At 42.5% G+C, this 20476-nt stretch overlaps 1 pseudogene; it reads right to left on the reverse strand.

Annotated features, from left to right (window-relative positions):
* Window positions 1-6488: 6488 nt before the first annotated feature.
* LOC135543348 (uncharacterized) overlaps window positions 6489-20476 on the reverse strand; it is a 54318-nt pseudogene continuing 40330 nt past the window's right edge.

Below are 20476 nucleotides of genomic sequence, written 5' to 3' on the forward strand. Positions count from 1 at the left end.
GTACAGCCCAGTGACCATAGTCCCCCTATATCACCATGGCAGGTACAGCCCATCGCTCAGTGTGACCATAGTCCCCCTATATCACCATGGCAGGTACAGCCCATCGCTCGGTGACCATGGTCCCCCTATATCACCATGGCAGGTACAGCCCATCGCTCAGTGACCATGGTCCCCCTATATCACCATGGCAGGTACAGCCCATCGTCCCCCTATATCACCATGGCAGGTGACCATAGTCCCCCTATATCACCATGGCAGGTACAGCCCATCGCAGTGACCATAGTGACCATGGTCCCCCTATATCACCATGGCAGGGCAGGTACAGTCCCCTTATATCACCATGGCAGGTACAGCCCATCAGTGACCATGGTCCCCCATGGTATATCACCATGGCAGGTACAGTCCCCCTATATCACCCAGGTCGCTCAGTGACCATGGTCCCCCTATATCACCATGGCAGGTACAGCCCATCGCTCAGTGACCATAGTCCCCCTATATCACCATGGCAGGTACAGCCCATCGCTCAGTGACCATAGTCCCCCTATATCACCATGGCAGGTACAGCCCATCGCTCAGTGACCATCACCATGGCAGGTACAGACCATCAGTGACCCCCTATATCACCATGGCAGGTACAGCCCATCGCTCAGTGTGACCAGGTACAGTCCCAGTGACCATATATCACCATGGCAGGTACAGCCCATCGCTCGTGACCATAGTCCCCCTATATCACCATGCAGGTACAGCCCATGGTGACCATAGTCCCCCTATATCACCATGGCAGGTACAGCCCATCGCTCAGTGACCATGGTCCCCCTATATCACCATGGCAGGTACAGCCCATCGCTCAGTGACCATAGTCCCCCTATATCACCATGGCAGGTACAGCCCATCGCTCGGTGACCATGGTCCCCCTATATCACCATGGCAGGTACAGCCCATCGCTCAGTGACCATGGTCCCCCTATATCACCATGGCAGGTACAGCCCATCGCTGACCAGTGACCATAGTCCCCCTATATCACCATGGCAGGTACAGCCCATCGCTCAGTGACCATAGTCCCCCTATATCACCATGGCAGGTACAGCCCATCGCTCAGTGACCATAGTCCCCCTATATCACCATGGCAGGTACAGCCCATCGCTCAGTGACCATAGTCCCCCTATATCACCATGGCAGGTACAGCCCATCGCTCAGTGACCATGGTCCCCCTATATCACCATGGCAGGTACAGCCCATCGCTCAGTGACCATGGTCCCCCTATATCACCATGGCAGGTACAGCCCATCGCTCAGTGACCATGGTCCCCCTATATCACATGGCATGGCAGTGGTCCCCCATATCACCATGGCAGCCCATCGCCAGTGACCATAGTCCCCCTATATCACCATGGCAGGTGACCATGGTCCCCCTATATCACCATGGCAGGTACAGCCCATCGCTCAGTGACCATAGTCCCCCTATATCACCATGGCAGGTACAGCCCATCGCTCAGTGACCATAGTCCCCCTATATCACCATGGCAGGTACAGCCCATCGCTCAGTGACCATGGTCCCCCTATATCACCATGGCAGGTACAGCCCATCGCTCAGTGACCATAGTCCCCCTATATCACCATGGCAGGTGACCATAGTGACCCCCCTATATCACCATGGCAGGTACAGCCCATCGCTCAGTGACCATAGTCCCCCTATATCACCATGGCAGGTACAGCCCATCGCTCAGTGACCATGGTCCCCCATATCACCATGGCAGGTACAGCCCATCGCTCAGTGACCATGACCATAGTCCCAGTGACCATATCACCATGGCAGGTACAGCCCATCGCTCAGTGACCATAGTCCCCCTATATCACCATGGCAGGTACAGCCCATCGCTCGGTGACCATGGTCCCCCTATATCACCATGGCAGGTACAGCCCATCGCTCAGTGACCATGGTCCCCCTATATCACCATGGCAGGTACAGCCCATCGCTCAGTGACCATGGTCCCCCTATATCACCATGGCAGGTACAGCCCATCGCAGTCAGTCCCCCTATATGACCATAGTCCCCCATGGTATATCACCATGGCAGGTACAGTCCCCCTATATCCCATCGCTCAGTGACCATGGTCCCCCTATATCACCATGGCAGGTGACCAGCCCATCGCTCAGTGACCATGGTCCCCCTATATCACCATGGCAGGTACAGCCCATCGCTCAGTGACCATAGTCCCCCTATATCACCATGGCAGGTACAGCCCATCGCTCAGTGACCATAGTCCCCCTATATCACCATGGCAGGTACAGCCCATCGCTCAGTGACCATAGTCCCCCTATATCACCATGGCAGGTACAGCCCATGACCGCTCAGTGACCATAGTCCCCCTATATCACCATGGCAGGTACAGCCCATCGCTCAGTGACCATAGTCCCCCTATATCACCATGGCAGGTACAGCCCATCGCCAGTGACCATAGTCCCCCTATATCACCATGGCAGGTACAGCCCATCGCTCAGTGACCATAGTCCCCCTATATCACCATGGCAGGTACAGTCCCCCTATATCACCCATACGCTCAGTGACCATAGTCCCCCTATATCACCATGGCAGGTACAGCCCATCGCTCAGTGACCATAGTCCCCCTATATCACCATGGCAGGTACAGCCCATCGCTCAGTGACCATGGTCCCCCTATATCACCATGGCAGGTACAGCCCATCGCTCAGTGACCATAGTCCCCCTATATCACCATGGCAGGTACAGCCCATCGCTCAGTGACCATGGTCCCCCTATATCACCATGGCAGGTACAGCCCATCGCTCAGTGACCATAGTCCCCCTATATCACCATGGCAGGTACAGCCCATCGCTCAGTGACCATAGTCCCCCTATATCACCATGGCAGGTACAGCCCATCGCTCAGTGACCATAGTCCCCCTATATCACCATGGCAGGTACAGCCCATCGCTCAGTGACCATAGTCCCCCTATATCACCATGGCAGGTACAGCCCATCGCTCAGTGACCATGGTCAGATGTGAACTCCACGGATACACGGAATAAAAACACCAGCTTTTAACAGCATACATATCATGTTGAGGAGGTGGGGGGAACCTGACAGTTTTGGAAAGAGAATTCCTAGCATTCATTGATCCAGCTCCACTTAGAAAGGGCAGGTAGAATGCAGAATTCTGTGAATGAGGTACAATTCTGAGAATAACATTTATAAAAACTCCCTCTACAAAGGGTTATAATAGGAGGTATGTCTCTCCCATGCTGGTTTTAGATCAGCTCACTAGTGGGCTGCAGAATAATCTAAAGATGCTCACGCTGTTACCATGGAGGCACAACGGTAATAAGGAAATGAGAGATGTCATTAAGACAGTTTAATATCTAGATAATATAAACATTAAATATATACAAAACAGTTTGAAGAAACTGTTGAAGAAGCAACAGTTTGAGTGGATAAGCAAGTTAAAATGCAGTGTCCGGGTTAAACATTTTGAGTGGATAGGCAAGTTAAAATGCAGTGTCCGGGTTAAACATTTTGAGTGGATAAGCAAGTTAAAATGCAGTGTCCGGGTTAAACATTTTGAGTGGATAAGCAAGTTAAAATGCAGTGTCCGGGTTAAACATTTTGAGTGGATAAGCAAGTTAAAATGCAGTGTCCGGGTTAAACATTTTGAGTGGATAGGCAAGTTAAAATGCAGTGTCCGGGTTAAACATTTTGAGTGGATAGGCAAGTTAAAATGCAGTGTCCGGGTTAAATATTTTGAGTGGATAGGCAAGTTAAAATGCAGTGTCCGTCCGGGTTAAATATTTTGAGACAGAGTGGACGTGGCAGTCATTCATGTGGAACTGTGATGTCAACACCAGTGTCGATTTTGTGGTGTCAACAGCCGAAAATGATGAGTTGGTCAATGGCTCATAGCTGTCATACTGATTCCTATAATGAGAAAGGGAAGAGGGATTAGACATCAACTCCCACTGAGTGACACAAATGGATCAGTTGGCTCCCATGTGTACTTCCTGCTTTCTTACAGGACCTAATCTTTCCATAATCCTTGTTTATGTCTCTAGAGTCTCGACTGATTCCAGGAAATCCTATGACCATTACAAAACATTACAGTATGCAATATTAATGTGTAGATTTAATGTATTTGTGCTTTAGGTATGGGGTAAATAAACATGTTTATTTCTGTGGTGTGTTTGACATGCTACTCCCAGTCACTGTGCTACTGATGGGTGCAGCCAGCAATGGTAAAGCTTGGCTTAGCACTGCCTCCTGCTGGTAGAAACAAGAAATACACTTCTGTCTCTGTTTCTCATCTTTCTCACTCTCTCTCTGCTTCTTGGCATTACTAACCATACAACTGTGCAGTTTGGGCTCTCCCATTCCTGAATATCTCTCTTTATTATTACTGCTCTAGAAAGCCACCAGATGCCATGGTTGTGTGAGTGGGCAGCACTTTGTGCTCTTTGGCAGGGCTTTACACACACACACACACACACACAGACAGCATGTACTCACACACTTGGCACGCATGGTTCTGTGAGTGGGCAGCACTGTCAGGGCTTCAAGCATACACACACACACACACACACAGCGCTTGTTTAAGCTCTTTCAGTCTTGTCTTTATTGTAGTCTCATCCACCAGCCGGCTCTCTCTTGCTCTCTGTCTCTCTCTCTCTTGCTCTCTGTCTCTCTCTCCATTTCTCTCTATCTGTTTCTCCCCCCCTCTCTCTCTGTTTCTCTCCCTCTCTCACTGTCTCTTTCTCTGATCCCCCCCCTCTCTCTGTCTCTCTCTCTCTCCCACGCTCTCTCTCTCTGTCTGTCTGTCTCTCTCTCTCCAGTAATTCCAGCCTGGGGACGAGGTTATCTTTATTGTAACAGGGTCAGTGGAACTACGTACCATAAAAGTAGCCAACCTGCCGATCCCTCTGCCATAGTTATACATTAATAGAGACCATTACTACCAGGTCATAAACAATGTCACAGAGATGAAGGATATTCACCCTGAAGTCAGTTACCTTAGAACATTAGGTCAATGTGTGAGGCTGTGAAGCATACAGCATGTCATTGGGCTTGATCTTACAGTGTAACATGTGGTACAATAGTAGGCTATACGGTCTGTTGGACCAGAACTCATCTGGTATCTATTCATCTATTAACAAGTCCATATTACGTATTATTAGGCCTTCAAAGGAAAAACATTCAGTTGAATAACTGAGTCTGAGCTGTCTACAGTCAAGTAAGAGCGAGGGATCGGTTCCATTTAACCGTGAATTCTACTCCGAAATGAACATTCCGTTAACCGAGATTCTGTCAGTTTGAAAAGATCACTATAAGGACTCTAACACTAGTCCTGCACAAATTGTGAAGGTTGGTTGTTCATCAACCTAGACAGGAAAGTTTCAGAAAATCCTGGTTCTTTAGTCTAGGATGTCATAAACAAGTGGACTCTGGGACACTGTCGTTGAGCTTTGAAGGGTAAATGAGTTGGGTAATCACTTGACAATGGTTAAAACTGAATAGGAGGTGTGGTGAAATCGAAGTTTCAAAAGATCAAGACATTTGTAGTTTATTCATCAATAGCCGAGGGCAGGAAACGGAACCTCAAGGTGAGTGTCATTCAAGGGTAGAGGCTTGAACAGGTGGGGCTCCAAACTCACATGCAGGCATTGTGGGTACACACACAAACAACTAGACATAATCTAACAGCACAAACTGGCCACAACGGTGTCCATAGTGCTATTGGCTGTACATCCAGAAGGGGGCATCTGTGAGTAACTGAGTGCAGCGAAAAACAACTCTGTAGTTACTACTGCAGATGGCCATGCTAGAAAGAACTAAAGTTACGATTTTGTCCGAACTAATGCGCAACTACGTACATTTTTGGTACTCGATTTAGTTACGGTTAAGGTTTGGGTAATGGTTAAGGGGAGCGGTGAAATGGACTATGTGGTTGTAACGTGCCGTCGTTTCAAGCATGATCAGATAGTAACAACTAAGCCACACCCTTCCTTATTTTATGACGCAGTGATCGTGTGAGCTCACTAGGGGGTGCAATAGAGACTTCTTTATTCAACTGTCACAAAGTGCACCACAGATAGAAAGAGCCAGATGTCTCACCGGATGTATACATCTGAAGCGTCCCATTTTGAACCTCCACTCACTCCGTTTTGTAGACTTGACCCTTCGCCAACGCTTCAAATGTTTTTGTTGTTTAGGAATGCAAGGGCGAATTGAGTTATTGCCGCAAACACACTTTAGAGAAAAGGAATTCCCTAACGGAAATATGCAAATGCTTGCAAACACGTGCCAATAGGATCTTGCTAGCTCGTGCCTGGATCTGCCCACCTCCTTGCTTGTTCTGTCCAATATGCTTAATTTGCTCACCGATGAGATATATTGAGTTAGTTGCCAGTATCTTTGGTATACCACGCAATGCCAGGTACAGTACAGGCCTGTAGGGTGTCTATGGTGTCAGGCACATTCAAATAATAAAAAATAAAACCACTGCTTTATTACTACTAAATTCTAAGTGTGACAGTTTTACAATTCTGTTAAAAAGACAAACTTCACTCTCACAACATGTACAGAACTGAGGCCTTGGTCTCTATAGAAATATATGCAAATGTTACATACATTCAACACAAAATCAACATTGGTTTAAGATGCAGGAAATAAACATGTAAAACGATAGGATATTTACATTCCAATTAGACAGCACTGGGTAAAAATTGACTTTACTATTATTGATTATGAGAAGTAAGGCAGTGATCTTGCAATCACATCACACATTTTAAGATTGTCATTGTAAAGTTTGCTAGTACTGCAGTAAACTTGTTCTCACATGGGTTAAGAAAGAACAGAGATACACACTGGCAGAGTAGAAGTGTGAGCAGGCTTTAAAGGCACATGGCTTAAGTTTGAGCAATTGCACTTTACCAACTGCATATTTCTATATAAGCGCAAACTTTAAATGAAGTATTTTTGCAAACTATCGTATTTCATGTAACAACAGGTATGTTTATATGCATTCAATAATCTGATTAATGTTAATACTCTGATTAATATTATAGTTTGATTAAAACGTTTACATGCTTTGCGAGAAGAACGATTTCCTCTACAATCCGGTGGACAGGTCATATTCAGGCAACCTGAAAATCACCAATCAACATAAACGTTCTATCACATCGATCATATCATTTTTGGGAAGCCTATTTGATTCAGAGTTTGGACATACTATATAATGTTTGCATGTGAAAACTATACATACTTTCAGATTTTCCAAACTCACTTCACCTGCGCCAGAAAAGGAGGTTCACGCTGCTCATGATAGCACATGTGCAGATCAAATACACCACTGGAAGTGAGATTAAGTTGTTTACATGCCATTGATACACCACTGGAAGTGAGATTAAGGTGGTTACATGCCATTAATACACCACTGGAAGTGAGATTAAGTTGTTTACATGCCATTGATACACCACTGGAAGTGAGATTAAGGTGGTTACATGCCATTAATACACCACTGGAAGTGAGATTAGGATGTTTACATGCCATTAATACACCACTGGAAGTGAGATTAGGATGTTTACATGCCATTGATACACCACTGGAACTCAGATTAGGATGTTTACATGCCATTAATACACCACTGGAAGTGAGATTAGGATGTTTACATGCCATTGATACACCACTGGAACTCAGATTAGGATGTTTACATACCATTATAATTGGAAAGATTGCGGCATATGCTTACTTCGCTTTTGACCTTACACCGATTAAGAAAATCAGAGTAAGGTGTTGACATGACTGATGCCAAACTCTGAGTATTAACCCTAATTAGCTAATATTTAATCATTTGTGTGCATGTAAACATACTCAGAGCTGTAGTCATTGGTGTCATAGGTTTGTCTATGATCCTAAGAATTTGTAAGGTTTAGCAATTTACTTTGCAAATTGTTCTTTCCTGCAAAGCATGTACACTTTTTATATATATATATATTTATTTAAATAAAATAAAAATTCTCCCCAATTTCGTGATATACATTTGGTAATTACAGTCTTGTCTCCTCGCTGCAACTCCCGTACGGACTTGGGAGAGGCGAAGGTCGAGAGCCATGCGTCCTCCGAAACACGACCCAACCAACCCGCACTGCTTCTTGACACAATGCCCGCTTAACCCGGAAGCCAGCCACACCAATGTGTCGGAGGAAACACCGTACTCCTGGCGACCGTGTCAGCATGCACTGGCCCTGCCCGCCACAGGAGTCGCTAGAGAGCGATGGGACAAGGACATCCCGGCCGGCCAAAGCCTCCCCTAACCTAGACGACGCTGGGCCAATTGTACACCGCCCCATGGGTCTCCCGGTCTCGGCCGGCTGCGACAGAGCCTGGACTCAAACCAGGATCTATAGTGGCACAGCTAGCAACTGCAATGCAGTGCCTTAGACCACTGCGCAACTCGGGAGGCCCTAAGCATGTAAAACTTGTAGTGTACTCAAGGCTTAAAAGGGCTTCTGAAATAAGTAATTTCCACTTTGAAACTTCTGACTTGATTTTCCTGTACAACAAAAAATATATAGGGGCGGCAGGGTAGCCTAGTGGTTAGAGCGTTGGACTAGTAACCGGAAGGTTGCAAGTTCAAATCCCTGAGCTGACAAGGTACAAATCTGTCATTCTTTCCCTGAACAGGCAGTTAACCCACTGTTCCTAGGCTGTCATTGAAAATAAGAATTTGTTCTTAAACCTGTTAAGGATGCTGCGAATTTTCACAGCTTTTTGTTAAAAATCGCGCATAATTTCAACGCCCTGCTAGTCATGCCAGGAATATAGTATATGCATATGATTAGTATGTGTGGATAGAAAACACTCTAAAGTTTATAAAACTGGTTAAATGATGTCTGTAACTATAACAGAACGTGTGTAGGAGGCAAAATCCCAAGGAAAACTGTTCACAAAAAAACAAAACAAAAATATCAATCCGCCAGTCTCTGTATTGTCTATGGCAAGGGAAAATAGATAGCGACCGGTTTACAGTTCCTACAGCTTCCGCACGATGTCGCCAGTGTTGGGAATTGTATTGAAGTTAATCATTGGTCAAATGAGTAATAGGCACTTCCTGTCGTCGGGTATTCCGGAGGAAGTTATGAAAGGTAGAATATGGACGATGATTTCAAGACTTGCTGCTATTGAATACAGATTGCCCCGTGATCAATTTAATCGTTTATTAATACCTAAAGTTGGATTACAAAAGTAGTTTGAAGTGTTTTGTCAAAGTTTATAGGCAACTTTTTTAATTTAAAAAAATGACGTTGAGTTTTTTCCTGGATCTGACCGTGTTCATAAATGGACATTTTGGGTATACATGGACCGATTTAATCGAAAAAAAGACCCAATTGTGATGTTTATGGGACATATAGGAGTGCCAACAAAGAAGCTCGTCAAAGGTAATGAATGTTTTATATTTTATTTCTGCGTTTTGTGTAGCGCCGGCTACGCTAATTATTTTGTTTACGTCCCCTTCGTGTATTTCTGGGGGTTGCATGCTATCAGATAATAGCTTCTTATGCTTTCGCCGAAAAGCATTTTAAAAATCTGACATGTTGGCTAGATTCACAACGAGTGTAGCTTTAATTGAGTATCCTGCATGTGTGTTTTAATGAAAGTTTGAGTTGTATCGAGTACTATTAGTTGGCGCTCTGGAATTTCCGCTGATTTTGATCCCTGTACAGGGACCGCAGCCACCGGAAGGTTGAAAGTTCCAATCCCTGAGCTGACAAGGTACAAATCTGTCATTCTGCACCTGAACAGGCAGTTAACCCACTGTTCCTAGGCCATCATTGAAAATAAGAATTTGTTCTTAACTGACTTGCCTAGTTAAAAAATACAAATAAATTAGCCCCTACAAACTGTATTATAAATACAAAATGTATTATAATACATATAATTAAAAGTTCCTTTCTGCAGGACTATTTTCCTGCAGTAACAAACTCACCTTAGCTCAAATTAAGATCCTACATCTGTAACTCAAATTGACCTCTATTTCTCAGATCGGGATGTAACATTCTTTTTGTCATCCAGTGCTCGTTGTCTAGATGTTTGTTTCTCTTGATCCACAGTGATCCTCTGGCCCACAGATCCACAGCTAAAACACATCAGTAGGAACAAGAGTTCAACACACTGGTAGAGTTAGCCTAAATTGGTTCACAATTAAGAGAATGAGGTGGATGCAGTATATATTATTTTACAGTCAAACTTACCGTCCTACAATACCGAATCATCTTTATGATCATTTTTCCTCGCCAAGGCTTCCTCTGCAAAATAACAAACAAAACAGGATAGTTGGAGCGCTCGAAGTCCCATTGCCATCGCTAGATAGAGCTACCACCTTATTGCTAACATCTAAATATAATACTGTTTATGCCATTAAGCAAACTCATTTATCCAAAGTGACTTACTGTACAGTCATGCATGCATACATTTTTCATTTGGGTGGCCCAGGAGGTTAAAGTTATATTCCTAACTCCTATTTGGTCCCTTCAGATCAAACATAGAAGTGGAAGATGCTGGGCATCATACCTTCCTTCCCCTGCCCCCCTTCAGCTGCTGTTGTGTTAACAGCAGAGTAGGAGACACCTGAGAGACATCTAATGATACTTCTGGCACTATTTCTGCATCATGCAGTCTAGAAGCAGCTCTATGACTTGCCTGTGGATGCAGAAACTCCATTTGATGTGTCAGTGGCTGAAGAGAGAGAGAGAGAGTTTAGCTTAATCATACACAGATCCTGTTTGTTGTGGTCAAGTAAAGGAAACACTTACTAGGTCCCACTTCTCTCTGGTTTTTCCAGAATTCTAGTAATGGAAAATAGAGAAGAGATATTCAATTAGGTCAGTAACCTCAGCAGTGACTAATGCAAGTAATACACTGGAGCAAAGGGACATGATCGTGAGGAATCGTGATGGCAGCGAAAACAATGAATGGAATTTAAATGAACATTACTACAAAAAAATGAATGGAATTTAAATGAACATTACTACAAAACAATGAATGGAATTTAAATGAACATTACTACAAAACAATTCATGGAATTTAAATGAACGTTACTACAAAACAATGAATGGAACTTAAATGAACATTACTACAAATTAAACGTAATGCATGTTTCCTACCTCCTTCCCAAGGCATTGATTCTGAAAGAAAAAAAGGAAAAAGGGATTAGTTTCATCAAATCACAACTATTACCCAAGATTACAGACAGACAGACAGACAGACAGAGACAGACAGACACACAGACAGAGACACAGAGACAAACAGACAGACACAGACAGACAGACAGACACAGACAGACAGAGACAGACAGAGACACAGACAGACACAGAGACAAACAGACAGACAGAGACAGACAGACAGAGACAAACAGACAGACACAGAGACAAACAGACAGACAGAGACAGACAGAGACACAGACAGACACAGAGACAAACAGACAGACACAGAGACAAACAGACAGACACAGACAGACAGAGACAGAGACAGACAGACAGAGACAGACAGAGACACAGACAGACACAGAGACAAACAGACAGAGACAGACAGAGACACAGACAGACACAGAGACAAACAGACAGACAGAGACAGACAGAGACACAGACAGACACAGACAGACAGAGACAGACAGACAGAGACAAACAGACAGACACAGAGACAAACAGACAGACAGAGACAGACAGAGACACAGACAGACACAGAGACAAACAGACAGACACAGAGACAAACAGACAGACACAGACAGACAGAGACAGAGACAGACACAGAGACAAACAGACAGAGACAGACAGAGACACAGACAGACACAGAGACAAACAGACAGACAGAGACAGACAGAGACACAGACAGACACAGAGACAAACAGACAGACACAGAGACAAACAGACAGACACAGACAGACAGAGACACAGACAGACACAGAGACAAACAGACAGAGACAGACAGACACAGAGACAAACAGACAGACAGAGACAGACAGAGACACAGACAGACACAGAGACAAACAGACAGACACAGAGACAAACAGACAGACACAGACAGAGACACAGACAGACACAGAGACAAACAGACAGACACAGACAGACAGAGACAGACAGAGACAGACAGAGACACAGACAGACACAGAGACAAACAGACAGACACAGACAGACAGAGACAGACAGACACAGAGACAGACAGAGACAGACACAGACAGACAGAGACAGACAGACAGACAGACAGACAATCATCCTACCTTTCTCATAGATCCAAACTCCTGTGGTATAGAAAAATAAGAATACATTTACTTTGACAATCCACCTCATACATGTGTAAGTCAAATTTGCAATATATATATATAATTTGTCCTTACCTGTTTTAGCTCTATGACCAAGAATGAACGATAGAACTCCAGCAACAGCAAGAACAAAGACAGAAATACCAAATAACCTGGCCTTGGTCAACCAGCCATCTGCAGTGAGGAAGGAATACATTTAATGTTAACATTTAATAAAATATGACACAACTTTCCAGTCCAGATGCTTTTTTCCAGATGCTTTTGTTCTATCTTCCCAAATCCCTCAGCTACACTGACTATACCAAACATTAGGAACACCTTCTTAATATTGAGTACCTCACCTATCAACAATCCCAGATTCATACATATAGTAGTCTTAGGCTATAACAACATACTGGGCAGTGTAACAACATCTATGAGTGTCCTGTCACCTGGGCCAAATAGGTCTTTATCAAAGACTTCACTGGCCTCGCTCACAGGGTCCTTGAATTGACAGGTGTAGCTGATTTTAGTGTTCACTCTTACGAGAGTCCTCTCACCTGAGCCTAACACCACTGGCTCGCTGACTTCACCTTCCCCAACAGAGTTCTTCATCTTGCAGAAGTACGTGGAACTGTTGGTGGATTTGCCAGCGTCGTTCTTATTGACATTAATCTGTTTGTCTAAGACCTCCCACGCCCTCTCCCCTTTTTCCAGCTGTAGGTGACTGGTTCAGCATCAGTGGTGTTGCCCTCACAAGTCAGAGTGCAGGAGGTTTTGTCTGGGTTACAGGAATAAGTGATTGTGGGTTTGGGGACTGCGTCTGAAAATAGAGGAGATCAAGACAGAACAATGGTTTTATTGGGGGGGGGGGGGTGCTTGTACTCGCTGTTTCGTGCACGCCAGACACACATGCAAACAGACACACACATGCAATTTCCATTCAAAAGACACTGAACCTTAGCCCGAAAACAGCTAATCATAACCCTAGCCCTAATCTTAACCCGAACTAACTCCTAACCCTAATCATAACCCTAGCCCTAATCTTAACCCGAACTTGCCCTAATCTTAAGGGCTTTTGGGGCCCTAATCTTAAGTAAAAATTCTAATCTTTTCCTAATAATCAAAAGCCCTAATTTAACTTCCTAACCCTAATCATAACCCTAGCCCTAATCTTAACCCGAACTAACTCCTAACCCTAATCATAACTAACTCCTAACCCTAATCATAACCCTAGCCCTAATCTTAACTAATCCGAACTAACTCCTAACCCTAATCATAACCCAGCCCTAATCTTAACCCGAACTAACTCCTAACCCTAATCATAACCCTAGCCCTAATCTTAACCCGAACTAACTCCTAACCCTAATCATAACCCTAGCCCTAATCTTAACCCGAACTAACTCCTAACCCTAATCATAACCCTAGCCCTAATCTTAACCCGAACTAACTCCTAACCCTAATCATAACCCTAGCCCTAATCTTAACCCGAACTAACTCCTAACCCTAATCATAACCCTAGCCCTAATCTTAACCCGAACTAACTCCTAACCCTAATCATAACCCTAGCCCTAATCTTAACCCGAACTAACTCCTAACCCTAATCATAACCCTAGCCCTAATCTTAACCCGAACTAACTCCTAACCCTAATCATAACCCTAGCCCTAATCTTAACCCGAACTAACTAACCCTAATCATAACCCTACCTAATCTTAATCATAACCCTAATCATAAGCCTAGCCCTAATCTTAACCCGAACTAACTCCTAACCCTAATCATAACCCTAGCCCTAATCTTAACCCGCCTAACTAACTCCTAACCCTAATCATAACCCTAGCCCTAATAACCCGAACTAACTCCTAACCCTAATCATAACCCTAGCCCTAATCTTCGAACTAACTCCTAACCCTAATCATAACCCTAGCCCTAATCTTAACCCGAACTAACTCCTAACCCTAATCATAACCTTAGCCCTAATCTTAATGAACTAACTCCTAACCCTAATCATAACCCTAGCCCTAATCTTAACCCAAACTAACTCCTAACCCTAATCATAACCCTAGCCCTAATCTTAACCCAAACTAACTCCAAACCCTAATCAAATAAAGATCAGAATCATATTCAGAACATATAGTACAAACTGGATTCGTAACATACAGTATCATACAAAATACAAAAACATTTATTATAATAATAAAGAAATACAAATGGCAAGATGTAACATATCATACGAAATGGATGACGTAGTATAACAAAAGGGGAGGACTTTTGGCACGCTTGCACCACATTCAAAACTACTGGCTGAAATTATACAAAAGTTTGAGAGTGCATCTTTAACCGTAACCCCAAACCCTAAACCCTAAACCTAACCCTTAAACCTAAAATAGCATTTTTACTTTTCAGGACATGCTAAATGTCTTGACTTTCCAGAATATTTCTTGTTTTCCTATGTTGTCAGGACATTCTGGTCAAGATTAGAGGTCGGCCGATTAATCGGGGCCAATTTCAAGTTTTCATAACAATCGGTAACCAGCCTTTTTGGACGCCGATTACATTGCAATCCACGAGGAGACGGCGTGGCAGGCTGACCACCTGTTACATGTGTGCAGCATCAAAAGGACCTTGTGGCTGCAAGGAGCCAAGGTAAGTTGTTAGCTAGCATTAAACTTATCTTATAAAAAACAATCAATCTTCACATAATCACTAGTTAACTACACATGGTTGATGATATTACTAGTTTAACTAGCTTGTCCTGTGTTTCATATAATCAATGCGGTGCCTGTTAATTTATCATCGAATCACAGCCTACTTCAACGTCGCCAAACGGGTGATGATTTAACAGAAGCACATTCGCGACAAATTTACCTAATCATAAACATCAATGTCTTTCTTAAAATCAATACAGAGATGTATATTTTTTAAACCTGCATATTTAGTTAACAGAAATTCATGTTAGCAGGCAATATTAAATATGGAAATTGTGTCACTTCTCTTGCGTTCAGTGCAAGTAGAGTCAGGGTATATGCTGCAGTTTGGGCCGCCTGGTTCGTTGCAAATGGTGAACTAATTTGCCAGAATTGTACCTAATTATGACATAACATTGAAGGTTGTGCAATGTAACAGCAATATTTAGACATAGGGTTGCCACCAGTTCGATAAAATACGGAACGGTTCCATATTTCACTGAAAGAATAAACATTTTGTTTTCGAAAAGATAGTTCCCGGATTTGACCATATTAATGACCAAAGGCTCGTATTTCTGAGTTTATTATATTATAATTAAGTCTATGTTTTGATAGAGCAGTCTGACTGAGCGGTGGTAGGCAGCAGCAGGCTCGTAAGCATTCATTCAAACAGCACTTTACTGCGTTTTGCAAGCAGCTCTTAGCAATGCTTGATCCACAGCGCTGGTTATGACTTCAAGCCCATCAACTCCTGAGATTAGGCTGGCAATACTATAGTGCCTATAAGAACATCCAACAGTCAAAGGTATATGAACTACAAATGGTATAGAGAGAAATAGTCCTATAATAACAACAACCTAAAACTTCTTAACTGGGAATATTGAATAACTGGGAATATTGAACCATCAGCTTTCATATGTTATTCATATATTCATATGTTCATGTTCTGAGCAAGGAACTTAAACGTTATGTTTTTTACATGGCACATATTGCACTTTTAATTTCTTCTCCAACACTGTTTTTGCATTATTTAAACCAAATTTAACATGTTTCATTATTTATTTGAGATTAAATAGATTTTATTTAAGTATTATATTAAGTTAAAATAAAAGTGTTCAATGTTCATTCAGTATTGTTGTAATTGTCATTATTACAAATATATACAGTGCCTTGCGAAAGTATTTGGCCCCCTTGAACTTTGCCACATTTCAGGCTTCAAACATAAAGATATAAAACTGTATTTTTTTGTGAAGAATCAACAACAAGTGGGACACAATCATGAAGTGGAACAACATTTATTGGATATTGCAAACTTTTTTAACAAATCAAAAACTGAAAAATTGGGCGTGCAAAATTATTCAGCCCCCTTAAGTTAATACTTTGTAGCGCCACCTTTTGCTGCGATGACAGCTGTAAGTCGCTTGGGGTATGTCTCTATCAGTTTTGCACATCGAGAGACTGACATTTTTTCCCATTGCTCCTTGCAAAACAGCTCGAGCTCAGTGAGGTTGGATGGAGAGCATTTGTGAACAGCAGTTTTCAGTTCTTTCCACAGATTCTCGATTGGATTCAGGTCTGGACTTTGACTTGGCCATTCTAACACCTCAATATGTTTATTTTTGAACCATTCCATTGTAGATTTTGCTTTATGTTTTGGATCATTGTCTTGTTGGAAGACAAATCTCCGTCCCAGTCTCAGGTCTTTTGCAGACTCCATCAGGTTTTCTTCTAGAATGGTCCTGTATTTGGCTCTATCCATCTTCCCATCAATTTTAACCATCTTCCCTGTCCCCACTGAAGAAAAGCAGGCCCAAACCATGATGCTGCCACCACCATGTTTGACAGTGGGGATGGTGTGTTCAGGGTGATGAGCTGTGTTGCTTTTACGCCAAACATAACGTTTTGCATTGTTGCCAAAAAGTTAAATTTTGGTTTCATCTGACCAGAGCACCTTCTTCCACATGTTTGGTGTGTCTCCCAGGTGGCTTGTGGCAAACTTTAAATTACACTTTTTATGGATATCTTTAAGAAATGGCTTTCTTCTTGCCACTCTTCCATAAAGGCCAGATTTGTGCAATATACGAGTGATTGTTGTCCTATGGACAGAGTCTCCCACCTCAGCTGTAGATCTCTGAAGTTCATCCAGAGTGATCATGGGCCTCTTGGCTGCATCTCTGATCAGTCTTCTCCTTGTATGAGCTGAAAGTTTAGAGAGACGGCCAGGTCTTGGTAGATTTGCAGTGGTCTGATACTCCTTCCATTTCAATATTATCGCTTGCACAGTGCTCCTTGGGATGTTTAAAGCTTGGGAAATCTTTTTGTATCCAAATCCGGCATTAAACTTCTTCACAACAGTATCTCGGACCTGCCTGGTGTGTTCCTTGTTCTTCATGATGCTCTCTGCGCTTTTAACGGACCTCTAAGACTATCATAGTGCAGGTGCATTTATACGGTGACTTGATTACACACAGGTGGATTGTATTTATCATCATTGGTCATTTAGGTCAACATTGGATCATTCAGAGATCCTCACTGAACTTCTGGAGAGAGTTTGCTGCACTGAAAGTAAAGGGGCTGAATAATTTTGCACGCCCAATTTTTCAGTTTTTGATTTGTTAAAAAAGTTTGATATATACAATAAATGTTGTTCCACTTCATGATTGTGTCCCACTTGTTGTTGATTCTTCACAAAAAAATACAGTTTTATATCTTTATGTTTGAAGCCTGAAATGTGGCAAAAGGTCGCAAAGTTCAAGGGGGCAGAATACTTTCGCAAGGCACTGTATATATATATATTTTTTTTAAATCGGCCGATTAATGGGTATCAGCTTTTTTTGGTATCGGCGTTGAAAAATCATAATCGGTCGACTTCTACTCAAGGTAGGAAAACAAGTCCACATACAGAAATACTTACTGATAACAGATAATGCATATGTCTGGTCAAGCAGTTTGCTGTTGAACTCCACAGAATAAACTCCACTGTCTGTTTTCTTCAATCCACTGATTCTCAGCTCTCCAGTAGTCTGGTCCAGGGTTGTACGCTCTTTGAAGGCACCATAGATGTCCAGACCACCAAACCCCTGGTCCCATTCTGCCACCTTGTTCTTCCCATGCTTCCATAGGATGCTTGTGATGGGGTCAGTCACTGTGGACTTGTCAGGCGTCAACACGAGCTCACCTCCCACCTTTCTGTAGAGCTGTTCACCTGGAAAACCAGACAATATGTCATACTTGTAACAGAATACCAAGGAGATGAACCAAGGAGATGTAGCCTATCCAGGTTAGGAGTCTGATAGCCTATATCTATCTACACATGTATACACAAGGCCTGCAGATTATTGTGGCCTTCTCATCCCATTGCATGAACATATTCCAACCATATTGTTCTGTTTTCTGCCATATATTTATAAATGAGAAAGAAGTTATACCTCATGAATAAACCCCTAGAGTCTATTGACGCACCGGTGCATCAATCTAAGTAACATAATAGAAATTAATCAAAATATGTCTGTTTAAGCTAGAGATATTTGTATGTGTCATACTTGAGTTAAAGTAAAGACACATTTACAGAAAATGTCAAGCAAAAGTGAAATTCACCCAGTAAAACACTATTTGAGTAAAAGTCTAAATGTAATTGGTTTGAAATATACTTAAGTATCAAAAGTAAAAATTATTTCAAATTCCTTATATTAAGCAAACCAGACGGCACTTTTTTTTTAGATGCATGGATAGCCAGGGGCACACTCCAACACTCAGACATCACTTACAAATGAAGCATTTGTGTTTAGTGAGTCCGCCAGATCAGAGGCAGTAGGGATAACCAGGGATGTTCTCTTGATAAGTGTGTGAATTGCACCATTTTCCCGTCCTGCTAAGCATTCTAAATGTAATGAATACTTTTGGGTGTCATGGAAAATGTACAATATTTTCTTTAAGAATGTACTGAAGTAAAAGTAAAAGTTGTCAAAAGTATAAATATTACAGTAAAGTACAGAAACCAAAAAAAGAGTACTTTGGTTAGGCCTCTATGTAACCAGCTCACACTAAGTCTCTCTGTCCCACTGGGCACACTGGTTGAATCAAAGTTGTTTCGACAGAACCAACGTCGAATAGACGTTGAAATGACGTATGTGTCCAGTGGATGGGGCCTACAGTAAAAGGTGCGGTCGTTTTTCTTATCGATAGGCTTAAGAACGCGTATTTATTACCACTTTCATGCGATTATGCTGGTGGTAGGTAGACTACTACACATTGTAAAAGCTTCAGTTCAGTTCACTCTCCATTTTTTAGGCTTGTGTAGCACATCCGTTGTTTTGGGTGTGGTTTGCTATTCTTGACCTTGTTTCTAATAAACACAGCCTAAATGACTAACAAATTACAATTTGCGAATGGCTTCCCACCCATATCTACTATCGAAAACCATGGATAATCCCTGCGCAACAAAACCTACCTGAAACTGTGCAGAGGATTGCTTCCGCAAGAAAGACAGTCAGAAGTGAGATCGACATTTTCTTTGAAATCTCGTTGACAATTCCTATCTGTTAACACTGCTATTGAAGTAGCCTGGGATACATTACGTGTTTCCCTTTCTGAGAAAGCCCCCTTTTCGTAGCCTATGAGGTGAAAGTCAACTTCCTACTCGATAACTTCTTGATAATGAAATTGCACTGTCGTGTGGCTAAAAGCATGTAGGCTAATGCCTACAATTTTCAACTATATATATTTTAAATAGTTACAATTTAGATTGCTAAAATGTAACCTAGATTACGGGCTACGTACATTTCTTAATTGTTACGATGTAGCCCCAGAAGGAATTATCCAGCCTTCTCTCGAATAGTCTCTTCCTAGTAGTGTATTACTATTTGGCGCCTCCTACGGGATGGCAATGGCATGGCATTGTATATTTCTTTCAACAATCAGGTTAGAAAAAAATTCGACCATTCAGAGGTCAATATAGAACTCAAGTCCTTCACTGAAACAATCAAAATATCAAACACCTCAAATTAACAAAGGTTTGGCAGATAGATTCAAGTGCATTTGCAACAATATTATGAAGTGTGAATATTTCTGCCACCCACACAGGAAAACGGTTCCAAATAAATGACATAACTCTTATAGCTCTTCCAGCCATAGGAAAACGGTTCCAAATAAATGACATAACTCTTATAGCTCTTCCAGCCATGTTATCTACATGATTAAATGTCCATGTGGGCTGTGTTATGTAGGTAAAACCTCTCGTTCTCTCAAACAGACAATTAGTGAACATAAAAGTTCAATCAGGAGAAACGACAGGGATTATCCAGTCTCATTACATTTTAATGACCAAAAACAGGACATTTCAACCTTTAGATTTTGTGGCATAGAGAAAGTCAAGATATCAGACAGGGGAGGGGATATACAGTAGACAACACTCTGAGCATAATATGTTTTTGGATTTTCACCCTCCAGACATTATTCCTAAAAGATCTTAATGATGAAATTCCAATGCATG

This window comes from Oncorhynchus masou, chromosome 7 (assembly GCF_036934945.1).
Source record: "Oncorhynchus masou masou isolate Uvic2021 chromosome 7, UVic_Omas_1.1, whole genome shotgun sequence".
Classification (NCBI taxonomy): domain Eukaryota; kingdom Metazoa; phylum Chordata; class Actinopteri; order Salmoniformes; family Salmonidae; genus Oncorhynchus; species Oncorhynchus masou.